This window comes from Rattus norvegicus, chromosome 9 (genome assembly GCF_036323735.1).
Source record: "Rattus norvegicus strain BN/NHsdMcwi chromosome 9, GRCr8, whole genome shotgun sequence".
Lineage (NCBI taxonomy): Eukaryota > Metazoa > Chordata > Mammalia > Rodentia > Muridae > Rattus > Rattus norvegicus.
In genome coordinates this window covers 42436362-42450352 of record NC_086027.1, presented here as the reverse complement: position 1 = coordinate 42450352, position 13991 = coordinate 42436362, and the positions used below count along the sequence as shown (strand labels likewise).

At 39.0% G+C, this 13991-nt stretch overlaps 1 protein-coding gene across 5 annotated transcripts in view; it reads right to left on the bottom strand.

Annotated features, from left to right (window-relative positions):
• Window positions 1–665: 665 nt before the first annotated feature.
• The window catches only part of Khdrbs2 (KH RNA binding domain containing, signal transduction associated 2), a 506659-nt gene continuing 493333 nt past the window's right edge, over window positions 666–13991 (bottom strand). For 4 of the 5 annotated variants that reach the window (XR_010054563.1, XR_005488845.2, XR_010054564.1 and 1 more), the window contains 2 exons: window positions 1529–1713; window positions 666–1093 (listed from right to left, as the gene is read on the bottom strand). The gene's annotated coding sequence lies outside the window, so the exon portion shown is untranslated. The remainder of the gene's footprint in view (window positions 1094–1528; window positions 1714–13991) is intronic. The other variant, XR_005488844.2, reaches the window with a different exon arrangement.

The following is a 13991-nucleotide window of genomic DNA, read 5'->3' as shown; positions in this document are numbered from 1 at the left end:
TTAGAACCGCATGCTGCCGAGGTGGAAGAAGGAGTCCTTGAGGCTTGCTGGTCACCAGCCTAGCTTAACTGGTGCTCTCTGGGTGAGCGATGGAGGCGAGGATGTCTCAAAAGATGGAGGTGGAAAGTGACCGAGAAAGATAACTAACACCCACACATGTGCACATGCACACGTGGGCGCACACACACAGACATACAGACACATAGGCACATAAACCCACAAACACATACACAAGAAACCTTCACTGAGCCGGTAAACTCAACAATTCATCTGTCCAAGGGTTTTTAAATTTATTAATTTTCTCCAACGAGACTATTCAAATGTCCAGATGTATACTTTCTGTGTCACAGTCGAGTTTCTGTTTGGAATTACACCATTTTGGCCTCTATTTTCTGCAACATCAGCTGCAACTTTCCAAACAGCGTCGCCAGTGTTTGAGCAAATCTGTTGATCAGCTCTACCGCAGCGTCAACTCCATGACACAATCTTGACAATTACAAGCTAAGACACTGACATAGGGTTTAGAGTTAAATACTTGTTTTTTTCCTCCCTTCTCCCACCGAGACACTTGTCTTCAAGTCCTCCAATACCTTCTAGGCTATACCCTTCATTGTATCACACACTTCAGTCTCTTATTACCCTCTCCCAGAAATACCACACTGACATTTCCAAAATCATGTTTTATTAATTCCATTTGTACATTCAAATAACATTTCTACAGGATGAGAAACAAAAAAAAAACCTTTTATTTAAAGATCTCAACAATTTGATAGCTTTTTATAGTGCCAAGGCTTGCATTATTCCTTATACATTTTTATTAACTGTATCCCAAACATCAAGTGCTACATGGCCCCTGAACACAATGTGTATTTTAACTATTTCCCTTACGAATTTGGGTTTTACCATTCTCTACTCCAAAAAACGCTTTATTTCAAGTTAGTTGTATCAGCTGCTGAATGCTATGAATTTCCCATGATTTCCTTGGCACCACGTTGTCTTCGTTAGCGATTTACATTTAGAAATTTTCTCCTAATCCAGTAGTTTAAGCTGCAGGAAATTTTGTCCTTGGTTCTCATGGGACTTTTGGAAGTCTCTGCAGACAAGAGATAGTTTTGGTTGTCACAGTTGAAGAGGTGATATCTCCTCAGTCCTAGTAAGTTATTTTATCCTAAATGGTAATAGTTTTGCCAATGAGAAACCCCAGCCTAAACTGGATGATACTTTTACTTGGTGGCGGGATACATAATGTGTATTTGCATATCTATGTGCATGTGCTTATTACTGTGGTGAGTGTGTGGGTTGTGAATGCACAAAGCAACAGTTTGTGTTGTACATGTAGTGTGTATACTATATGTGCATAATCATCTATTCCTGAATGTATAGCACTGGAATACTATATGACTTTATTATTACCAAAGCCTAGCAAAACCCTGACATATAGGTAGTCTAAAATATTTTAAAATTTAAAATGATATAGACTATCTTATTCATAATTTCAAAAAGAATAAGCACACATGCAATTGCTTACCAATAAAGCTGTGGCCACAGTCAACGTACAATTTCTTTGATGAATTTGACAACTCAGTCACCATTTGAATATTTCAGTGACCTGATTGACAGACATCTGCGATTCGCACTCATTATTCAGTATGGCGACCTGCACGTGGTGATTATGACACGGGCGAAGGAAGGGTGGGTGAGTCATCGCTGTTCCTTAGGAGTAGAAAATAGCGCAATGGTCTAGTTACAAGACATAACACAACATTATCCAACAAATAAATGTAGAAAAACATAGAGAAGGAAGAGTGCTAATAATCACAAAGTAACCTGGCCAAAGTACATTATATACGTGATACCCAAGAAGAATGTGCAGACCTTGCTAGCATCCGGATTTGAACACGTTATAGAGGGTCACATTTGATGTAACTGGAGAAATAATACACAAATGTGTAAGACACTAACAATGTAAAAAAAGAAAAGCTAAAGACCTATGATATAAAGAAAGGATGCATACTTTGTCAAACGTGGCCCTTACCAAAGCTAAACACATGATTATTTTTAAATGACAGGCTGATTGTTTGTTTATAAATATTCCAATAAGAATATGTGAGGAAGTAAAGCAGTCGTTAACTTTTGGTAAAATGATGATCATTACTGGTATGGTGAGGGTGGCATGTTGTGCCTGTACAATAGCCAACATGGGTCTAAAGAGTTCATTAGTTCATGTTGTGTGTACTTTGGTGAGTTAGTGTCTGTTGGTGTTTTTACTTCCATTTTCTTTCTCGCTTGGGGGTTCTTATAGGCAGCCTCCGGTTTAGACTTCCTGAGTCGAGCATCCACCATGCAACTCTACAATCAAAATCTTTCACTGCTTATGACTGCCTACTGAGTAAAACCCACTTTAGCGCCACAGAACTCAGATTCCCATAATATCCAAGTCTTCATTTTGAGACTTCCTTTTAGACAGTAAGTCAACTGAACGCAGCCACGTTTCCCTGAAATACTCCACACTTCAGGGCCTCTCTTCTTTGTTTTATGATGTTCCTCACTTTTCTACATAAGAGGCCCTCCCACTCTGCCTTCCATCCCCCTAAGCACAAAATGTTTTCTGGCCTGTCAGCATGTGCCTCTGTCACTATAAGGTGCTAGCAAACCCTGTGGGTACTCTCTCCTTGGATATGCTTGTATCTTATGTTATAACCCAGTGTAACTTTCGCCACTGTGGTTAAGCACAGCCTCTCTGAACATGACTTAGCTCTAATCTCTGGCACAGATTTGTGGGTAGAATATATTTAAATAATACTGGTTAGCAGGGGGATAGAAGAGCGCTAATAGAAACAAGCAAAGACAGTTTGAAATCAAAATTTTTTTCTCATAAATATGAAAACTGTGGTTTTAAATTTTAGTAGTGAGATGAATGTTATTTCAGGAAAGCACCAGTCATTAGAACAGATGCATTTATTTCACATTTATTTAAATGTTTAATCCATTTAATACTGGAATTGTATCAACGGAGAAACTGAGACTTGATCCTATTTGGTATTTTCCATGTACATAGTTCATCTGAGTTCAGATCCACGTCCCGCCTTAACTTCCTTTATTTTTTAACTGTGTAAAATATGCCTGAGTTCTGAAGATATAACCAATGAGTTATTCAGAAGATTTAACAGAATGTAAACAGATGGCCCTGCCCTTCCTCTCCTTGCTTCAGTAACTATCTTCTCTTTAATTGCTTTTGTGTAATGTCTTACAGGGTATTTTTCTTTTCTAGCCCCGAATTAAGAGATGGAACATCCACGTTTTTATTTGCCATGATTTCCCGTTGTCGTTCCTTGTATTGAAATTGCTGACTGAATGCATGGTAGTATTCTCCTCTGAAGCGATCGATAGTGGGTTTAATCTGGAAATTAGAAATTGCGAGCACTGCCCTAACAGTTATGTGCCCATGGGCCTGTGAGCCGACATGTTGCAGCACACCCCTCTTCTGCAATTGCTCTCAAAACCGATTCCAAATTTCATAAGAAAATTAATGTCACTACGTGATACTTTGAGATACCACTTGCTTTAATTTGCTTTTATTTTGTTTTTTTTCCCCACAAAACCAAAATAAAATAAAATAAAAAACAAGCAAACAAAAAAACCCAACCAAACAAAAAAGCCTCAAAATCTCCCTGGAATGGTGAGATAATCGTAAAAACACATAAAGTGTGGCTCCGCTAAAGCAACACCAAGTTGTGCTTAAAAAACAAAACAAACATCAAAAAAACAAACCAAAACTGTTTGGGAAATGCATATTTCCCCAAGGCGACCATTTAAAGGAACTGCTTTGAATATGTAAGTCATTTTATAAATGTGTGCATGTAACTGCATACATTCCCTGATGTCTCTGTTCATACACATGTGTATGCATTTGTTGGTATGCATCTATATTACCATAGTTTATATACTGGTTATCAGAAATCTGCTGAGTAGTAGACATGCCAAAAAAAATGGAAAACAAGATGTTCCCTTAGGATGAGTGACAAAAATGTCTGTGGGAAGGTCCATGGGGCCTGGGCATAGACAGTGGATACTTTAATATTCCAGGTTAAGTCATTTCAAAGTAGTTTCTGGACTGCTGGACCCGTAACATGCTACTCTGTAAGGACAGTGAGACTTATGGAACATAAGAGTCTGTTAGAGACTCAGAAACACTTGTCAAGACAAAAATATTCATCAAATTGCCAGCACATAATGTAGTAGGTAGCCCTTGCTTTCCTTTTTTTTTAAAAAAAATGTATTCTTTATTTTATATATGTTTGTCTTTCATGTATGTCTGTGTGCAAAATATGTGCAGTGCCTTCAGAGGCCAGAAGAGGGCCTCGTATCTCCTGGAACTGGAGTTAAGATAGTTGTTCTCTACCACATGGGTGCTGGGAAGAGAAAAAGAATGGGGAAATCTTAGAGGCAATGTGTGTGTACTTGTGTGTGTGTGGGGGGCAGATGGGGAGGAGAGAGCACCCTTATAGAAGAAGGGGAAGGGGATGGCATAGGTGGCATAAGGGACTTATCTCCAGGAAACCGGGAAAGGGAATAACATTTGAAATATAAATTTAAAAAAAATACCCAATAAAAGAAAAGAAATAGTAAAAAAAATGTAGCTAACAAGAGGCCTCCAGTTTAGATCCACAGTGATTCGCCACCAGAGGACTTATATTTAATAAAGTATACAATATTAGGATGCTAGTTGCTGAACCCAGTGATTCTAAACTCAGTTTGTGTAGTGTTTTCCTTCATGTAGTTTCCCAACCGAGTTCCAGAGAAAGGTTTGTTTTGTGTGCACTCGCATGTGGTCAAGTTTTGAGAAGGTACCATGAGGTGCTGAGAAGAAGGTATGTCCTTTTGTTTTAGAGGAAACACATAAATGCCTTAAAGGAAAACAGGAGAACAAAAATCAAACAGGTGAAGGAATTGAATAAAACTGTCCAGGATCATTAAAGAATCATTAAAGAAAACTCAAAGGGAGACAGCCCTGGAGATGGAAAACCTAGAAAAGAAAACAGGAGTCACAGATGCAAGCAACAGAATACAAGAGATAGAAGAGAGAATCTCAGGGGCAGAAGATACCATAGAAAATATCAACACAACCATCAAAGATAATGTAAAACATTTTCCTAACCCAAAACATCCAGGAAATCCAGGACACAATCAAACCTAAGGATAAGAGGTATAGAAGAGAGAGAAGATTCCAACTTAAAGGGCCAGTGAATACCTTCAACAAAATCATAGAAGAAAACTTCCCTGACCTAAAGAAAGAAATGAACATACAAGAAGCCTGCAGAACACCAAACACATTAGACCAGAAAAGAAATTCCTCTCATCACATAATAATTGAAACACCAAATCACAGAAAAAAGAAAGAATATTGAAAGCAGTAAGGGAAAAAGGTCAAGTAACATATAAAGGCAGATCTATCAGAATTATACCTGACTTCTCAACATAGACAATGAAAGCCAGAAGATCCTGGACAGATGTCAAGATGACAGATCTTAAGAGAACAAAATGCCAGCCCAGGCTAGTATACCCAGCAAAACTCGCAATTACCATAGATAAACCAAGGTATTCTAAGACAAAACCAAATTTAAAAAATATCTTCCCACAAATCCAGCACTACAGAGGATAATAGAAAGAAAAGTCCAACACAACGAGGGAAACTACACCCAAGAAAAAGCAAGAAGTTAATCATTTCACAATAAACCCAAAAGAAGAGAAACACAGACATAATTCCACCTCTAACAACAAAATAACAGGAACCAACAATCATTGGTCCCTATCACCTCTCAATATCAACAGACTCAATTCCCCAATAAAAAGACATAGGCTAACAGACTGGATACATAAACAGGATCCAGCATTTTGATGCATACAGGAAACACACCTCAGTGATGAAAACAGACATTGCCTCAAAGTAAGAGGCTGGAAAAAAATTTTCCAGGCAAATAATCCCAAGAAACAAGCTGGAGTCGCCATTCTGATATCCAACAAAATAGACTTTCAACCAAAAGTTATCAAAATAGATGGGGAAGAACACTACGTACTCGTCAAAGGAAAAACCCACCAAGATGAAGTCTCAATTCTGAACATCTATATCCCAAATGCAAGGGGCACTACATTTGTAAAAGAAACATTACTGAAGCTCAAAACACACACTGAACCTCACACAATAATAGTGGGAGATTTCAACACCCCACTCTCACCAATGGACGGATCATGAAAACAGAAAACAAACAGAGACACAGTGAAACTAAAAGAAGCTATGAACCAAATGGATTTAACAGATATCTACAGAACATTTCACCCTAAAACAAAAGAATATGTCAAACTTTGTAAATGTAAATTGTATAATTGCACATGAAATATGAAATCTAAAACAAATTTTAACAGAAATTAATTAAATTTGTTTAAAATTAATCCATTTTAATGTACAATTTAATTGTCAGTATCTATTTGGATTTCTAGATCTATATCTGTAACTAATATTTGATTTTTCTAGGCCATTATTCCACCATCCTGAAACAAATAGGAAGATTTTTAGCTTTTCTCCCTGCTATCAATATTTGTCTTATGTTCCTTCCAAAATATATTTTGTTTCATGTAATTTATGGGAGTTCTTTTGTAAGAAAATAGTTTATTATTGTCTCCAGTTAAAAAAAGTTGGCATCCCCATAATTGGATTTTCTTTCATTTACAACTCTTTTTTCATATTAAACAAACTTTGTGATAAGAAAAAAAGGAAAAGAATCCTCTGAGAAAACAACAAATCTTAACTTCTGAGCTCTCTCTGCAGCCTCTGCTTTTCTAAGTAACCAGTAGTGCCTGACATCCCTCTCTCTGAGAAGATCAATGATTGCTCGGATGAGAATCCATTTGGTTCATAACTTCTTTTAGTTTCACTGTGTCTCTGTTTAGTTTCTGTTTCCATGATCCGTCCATTGGTGAGAGTGGGGAGTTGAAATGGACACATGTGTTTTGCGTTTTAATTAGTTTCCCGTGCTTTTATTCAGCCTCTCTCTTACGAACTGTATAACCGTGGCACATTTTAAAATCACGCTGAGTGTTGGTCTCCTTATGTACAAGATCGAGATAACCTAATGCCTAAGAAGAGTTATTTTAAACATCAGTAATGGAGAAAGATGCGTGGCTTATCGCCAGTCTGGTCTTAGATAATTCCAGCAGCTCAGTGGGAAACATTAATATTTTCATAGTTATAATCTTTCCTACAGTAGTTACAAAATTGTTCCATGAATGGAAACCTGATGGCGTAAACCTGCATTCTCAGCCCTGAGATTGCAAAGTATTTTAAAATACTTGGTAATAATAAAATAACAGATGGTGTCCCGAGTCCTTGCTTCCCAGATACAGAGAAGTAGGAGACCGGCCTTGGAGGAGAAGAGGAAGGAAGAAGAGTGTGTGGAAACTGTGGGAAAACACTTCAGCGCATATTACTGATTGCCCTTCCTTTTATTTATTGAACCTGGGCATCTGTATGTAATCCAGGTTGGCCTTAGTCCCATAGTCCTCTTGGTATCAGCCTCTACAGTGATAGGGATAAATCTTTGTGTCACCATGCAAGACTAATTTGTCTATTGTAAATACCACTGTGCGTTTTTTAACTTGTAAAGTGATGGGGATACATTTTAAACCTGCCTTTTGTATGTGTGTTGCAAAGTCCCTGATGTCTCATGGCTCCCACAGCCTCAGCTTCATCTGCCAGAGAGCATCTCAACGCCGGAGCAATGAGGGAAGTTTATTTCACTTTTAATTCTTCTATGGCAACTCTGAGACTATTTGTGTCATTAGAAGAGAACTTCTGGAATATGAATACATTCAGTGGATTAAATATGCATTTATTACCTTAACTTTGAGGCTTCTATAGATAACGCGAGATCACGGAGGAATAATTAAGAAGATCTTTTATAGGTAGCAAATCATTGTGAAAGCATGTAATGATAGTGGAAATAATGATTTGCTAGGAGGGGGAATTTTGATATTTAGGCTCAAAATTTATCTGGGGAGGATGAAGAGAAAGGCCAATACACACAGGGAGAGAAGTCAAAGAACTACTGGTGACTGAAGAGTCCATAATGAAACATTACTTTTGCTTATATAAAATTTAACGTGTGTGTGTGTATGTGTGTGTGTGTGTATACATGCATTTTTGATTGTGCATGTGTTAAATGTTACACCACTTAGGGTTATAATAACCACCTTCCCACAGACACAAGAACAATAGAAAATTTAACACAAATTCCAGTGCCCAGTATAGGAAACCTCTCTTCTAATTCTTGGCCATTGGAATCTAAAAAATTGTCTAAATAATGTAGGCTATTCCATGCCCTTGGTTGTCTCCCTGTAAGAAACTCAAGGCTTGAAGGAATCAAGCTAGAACTGACTGGGAACCTCCCAGAGACTAGTTCTCCTCGTATCTGAAGGTGCCCTACAAGGTTGCAAAGGGAGAAAGTCAGTCACCATCCTACCCAGCTGTAAAGCCTGTGAACCACAACACTGCATGCTTCTTGTGGCTTCTGACTTGACTTTTAGAAATCAGGAGGCTGAGGCAAGCAGGCCTCTGTGAGGGAGATCAAGGACATCCTGGCAAGACATCTGCTAGTTTGCAATGATAGTGTCTATGTCATGGTGACAACCAGTAGCTGTTTAATTGGATATAAGGCTTGCTTGGTGGGAGGTAATTCATGGCTGGTGCTATCAACCTAGGCAACGCCCATGGCTGGTGACATCACAGGCTTAGAGAAAAATTTCCTATTGCCGCTTCCTAAGTCAATATCACTCTCAACTGCATTCTAGATATTCATCCATATGCCCACATAAAAGAGTAGCTGTCACTCCTCATCCACGTAACTTCTTTTTGACAGAGACCCTTAGAGAAATCCACAAGGGATCATAGTGAAGTCAACAACTGACCTTGAGGTCCCCTTCCTCAATTGGTACATCTCTAATGGAAACCTTACACCTAAGTCTCAGTGAGCTTGGCAGAAGAGGGTGCGGTAGGAGTCAGAGGACCGGTGGACATTCCAACACAGCTGAGGGGAATCTCACAAGTCTCACTTCTAGATGAAGAAATACAGGCTACTCCCGACTGCTGAGAAATAGTCAGTTTTCTCCTCCTGGGATGGGCCCCTTTCTAGGTCATTCATTCCCAAATAGTCAGCCCTAAACACATCTATGAACAACACTAAGTAAACTCACTGGAATCTATTTTTATAAACACTATACACACACACACACACACACACACACCATATAACTGAAGAAGTTGTGAATTTGAGAGGAAATTAGGGGGCAGTTGGATGAACTGGAGGGGTTCAAAGGGTAGTATAAAATAATGTAAATACAGGAATCATTTAGGAATTTTCAAAAAAATTGTTTTCTATTTTAAAAGAACCAATTACAGCCAGTGTTTTCACAAACAGGTATCAATAAGCCAAGAGATATGATGTGTATGTAAGTTAATACATAATTATCTACAACTGAGGCACTTAGAACCTGTCTGCCATGGAGATGAATTTGTTCCAGTTATGAGCTGTGGCATGATGGATTAGAAAAATCAATTCTAAAATGCACTTCGTGAAATTTTAAAATTTAGTACGCAGCTGTTTCTCGCAGTGGCCAAAACTTGCTGATGGTTTCCTTTTGTACTGAAATGTTTTCATTAAATATGAAACATGTTTTGCGTCCAAACTTCTGCCACAACTAAGGAAATAGGCACCTCGCTCCCATGCGTCTAGAGACCTTGTATACAATTTTGTACTACTCGGTTAGCCATAACGATCCAGTGTGGACCGCATTTAGTTGTTACTGGTGATGGTGTTGTTAGAGATAGGGTCTCTGTGTAGCTCTGGCTGACCTGAAACTCACTCTGCAGAGCAGCCTGGCCTTGAACTCAGCCTCTTCCTCCCAAGTGCTGGGATTAAAGACCTGGGACACTCTGCCTGTTTTCATTCCTTATTTTTGCTATTAAGTATTTATGTCATCTGAGAGGCGGAATCCTCAACTGAGAAAATGTCTCCATATGATTCAACTGCAGGCAAGCCTATAGGGCATTTTCTCAGTTAGTGATTGATGGGGCGTTGGGGTCCTGCCCACTGTGGCGGTGCCATCTCTGGGCTGGTCCTGGGTTCTATAAAAAGCAGGCTGAGTGAACCCTGAGGAGCAAGTAAGCAAGCAGCACCCCTCCTCGACCTCTGCATCAGCTTCTGCCTCCAGACTCTTTCCCTGGCTGAGTTCCTGCCCCCGCCCCCAGCTTTTGAGGATAAACTGTTAAATGGATAGAATTGTGAATGAAATTATATCATTCTTCCCTAAGATGCTTTTGGTCATAGTCTGTCATCACCGCAATAGTAGCCTCAGACAAATGTCATGTTGTGTATTAAGAAGAAGTGTCTTAGTAGGAAATATGAGAAGAAGTAATCTGACGCATAGCATTCTGGGACTAGCTTTGCTCCCTTGATTGAAAAGCCGGATGGCGACAGCACGGATATCAGAGAAGGGATAGTAATTAAGAACAGAAATATCTTAGAAGTGACTCAGACTTAGATCTTAGACCTCGGGTGCCATTACTTCCTTATCACGATGTAAAAAAAAATTTCTTTTAAAGAAGGAAAGTGAAGCTAATATAACATTATAGCGTGAACTTTAAACCATTGGTGTTGTGCCAGTGTGAGTTTTTGTATAACTAGCTGTTTTTGTAATTAACTGAAGTATTTACGTGTGACTCCATTATTTCACTAGATGTTTCTGTGGTACAATATATGTATATCTGAAGTTCTAATTGTCTTTGTTTTAGGTAAGAGTGAGATCTAGTCTGACACCAAAAATAATTGTCGCCATGAAGGCTAAAGTTGTCCCCAGTTACCTGTAGTCTATCAACACACCACCATTACATATTTTTCTGTTTCATTTTGCTCTGGCTGTATTATTCATTCATTCATTCATTAAAATTATTTCTGCCATAAAAATAGTAGCGATTTGCAGTTGAGATCTATAATTAGACACAGGCTTCATAGAAACTGACTCTGTCTTTCCATTGCTGATCCATTTGTGCTCTATGTTTGCTGTTATATCAGGCATCTAGTGCAGTGTGGGGTCCAAAAAAGACTAACTGAATGTGTGTTAAATGGACCGCACACTCCTAAGGAGCAAAGCGGCAAAGAACACAGGCGAATGTGAGGGCCTCTCTTGTTTTAAGGACCAACAGTGCTGTGTACAAGGATAGGCATGCAGAACGTAATTGATTGTGTCTTTTTGGACGAAGGAAAGAGGTTCGAATGAGGAAGCTTGCTAACCGCCAAGTTGAGTCAGTGGAGACTCCTTAGACATGCAATGAATATGGAACAGATGGTGATTAATTGTTCTCCAAATTCTTTAGGCTACAGGGGATGGTGGAAGAGTAGTCTTTGTTAAATACTTGACAGATATATGAAGTCACATTTTCTATTGGGTTGGGAACTGAAGAGAACTAACCAATAACCCTGGCTTTCTGCTGTGTCCTTTTATGTTTCTCCCACACCTTTGGCGATGCTGCCTTTCAATTCTTGCTATTCCTGATGTGCGCTTATCATCCCCCATCCACACCTTACTTAGTCTTGTTGAAACTTTATTCATCATATATTAGCAGCAATCCAATCTTAATTTTGAGATGGCAATGAAAGTGATTATAAAAAAAAAATGACTGATGAGCAATTACCAAACATGCAAGACCTTATTTGGAAAGCTTTGTGTATTCTGTTACTTAATTTCAGGATGAAGTCCTGTGAATTAGATTCTTTTATGAGCTCTGCTTAGAAAAGAAGAGGGGTAGTTAAGAAAAACAGGGGTTCATAATCTACCACTTAAGAAATGAGGCCAGAACTGGAGACCAAGATGGTCTGCTTCCCGGCGTGCTCTGCGGTCTGCTTCCCTGCATGATCTGCGGCCTGCTCTTGTAGTTATAGTGCAGTCTTCCAGTGTTCTAAAAGGTTTGATTTATAATAAGTGAGCAAACACTCATCTGTGCTCTGTGTTTTTGAAGATATCCCTGTTGAGAAGAAGCAAGCTGCTGCAGCAGAATGTGGAAAAGTGCCCACTTAGGTTTTCACCTCTCTGGTTGGACCGCGGGGTTTCACTGACAGGTGTTTTACTGAACCGTCTGTGGCTTCTTTACGAGCTGCCACAGAGTGAACGGCAGAGCTCCTTCCCCACCTTTTCCTTTTTCATGTCAAGGTGAAAACAAACCAAGAAGAATAGGAGCTTTTCCCGGGAGGAGGCAGATCATAAACCCGGGAAGTTTTACAACAGACGAAAGCAATTTTTTTTAATGCTTCCAGTTTTCTTCTTTCTATACCTTTTGCTCAAGACCAATTGAGAAGCAATATAATTAATGATTAGAAAAAGCTGTTGGCTTCCACGGATTCATCCAGTCAATGAATATTTATGGATACCTACTTTGTGGTAGGTTTGGCATTTACTGGTGACAGAAACTTAGTTACAGAAAAACTGTGGAGGGAAACAAATTGGACATAAAACTCACTTTTATACAAATTCACATATGGATGTATTTTTAAATGTTAATTATGGTTAATTATGTGTATGCATATTTTATGTATACTATTTACATATGTTAAAATTGAACATTTTTATATGCTTATTATATACAGATGTAATACATATATAAAGAGAAAGAATAGGTTCTATGATACAAACATACTTATCAGTGATGAAAGTTCTAGAAAGACACTGGTGAGTCCTTAAGAGAGCAATTTAAGGAGACCCCTTATTTCACCATCATTACTATTTTTGTTCTTGATTGTCTTGAGACGTAGTATTTCTGTGGTGCCCAGGCCGTCCTGGAACTTGCTATGCATACCTGGCTACCCTCAAACTCAGTCACATAGACCTGCCCACCTCTGTATGGTTATGGGGTTAAAGTTAAGGCACAAGTGGCAAAGTCCCTGCAGGTCCTGCTGTACCAGACCTAGCTCACAGACTATCTGCAGAAGAAACCACCCCACGTGAACTCTGTGTAGCAGACCAAATATCCACTTAAAATGGATCTATCTACAGTGTGAGTACACAGTGTGTTTATTTGACAAAGAACTAAGAACAATGGGACAGCTAGCAGGAAAATCTAGAAGCCCTTCAGTTCACAAGCCTATGGTGTGGAGAGAAAAGGAATGAAATCCAGACTCCTGTCTGGGACGCTCTGAGTCTAATTGCAAAGAGTAAAGAGCTGCTGGAGAAATGGTACCGGAGGCAATGGACCCCTGTGAGCGGAGACAGCCATTGTGACTGAATAAGCACAGCATAGACGGTCTCCTCCTCTGGAAGGAAAGGAGTTAGAGACTTGACACTTATTTAATTGATGGTGGAGGCATCAAGGACATAATTAGATGGACGTGGAAATGAAGTCCTTTTTTTAATTAATTAATTAATTAATTAATTAATTAAAATTTTTTTGGAAATGAAGTCTTAAATTTAGTCAACAGCCTCGAAGAGAGGATGCAGCTTGTGGCGGAAGAGAAAACGACCTAGAACAGATTTGAGAATTTTTTTGTCTAAATTTGTTAAAGAACTTTCATTTTTTTCCTGTGTCGCTGTTGTTTAACGAAGATAGAAGTATCTTTATGAGCAGAGAACAAGCACTGGGTGCTAGAACAATAGCCTGTTTGTCCGTAAAATATGTCTTACGATTATGAACCTCAAACAACACACTGCTTTCTTGCCAAGAGCTCCTACTAATTCCGACCTAGGATGTGAGGCCCCAGAGCTTTCAGCACTGTTTCTGTAGTTCATTAAACTGTTTCAAATAACTCCCAAGTGTGCGGGTGCTTCTGGGCAGTAGATGTGGGAAGTCAAGGCAGACCTTTTATTTTGGGCCCTAAAAGCTGACAGGAAAGGGGATCATTCCATTGAAAATAATGTACCCCAGAGACACAAGCACGGGCCTGCAAGCAACA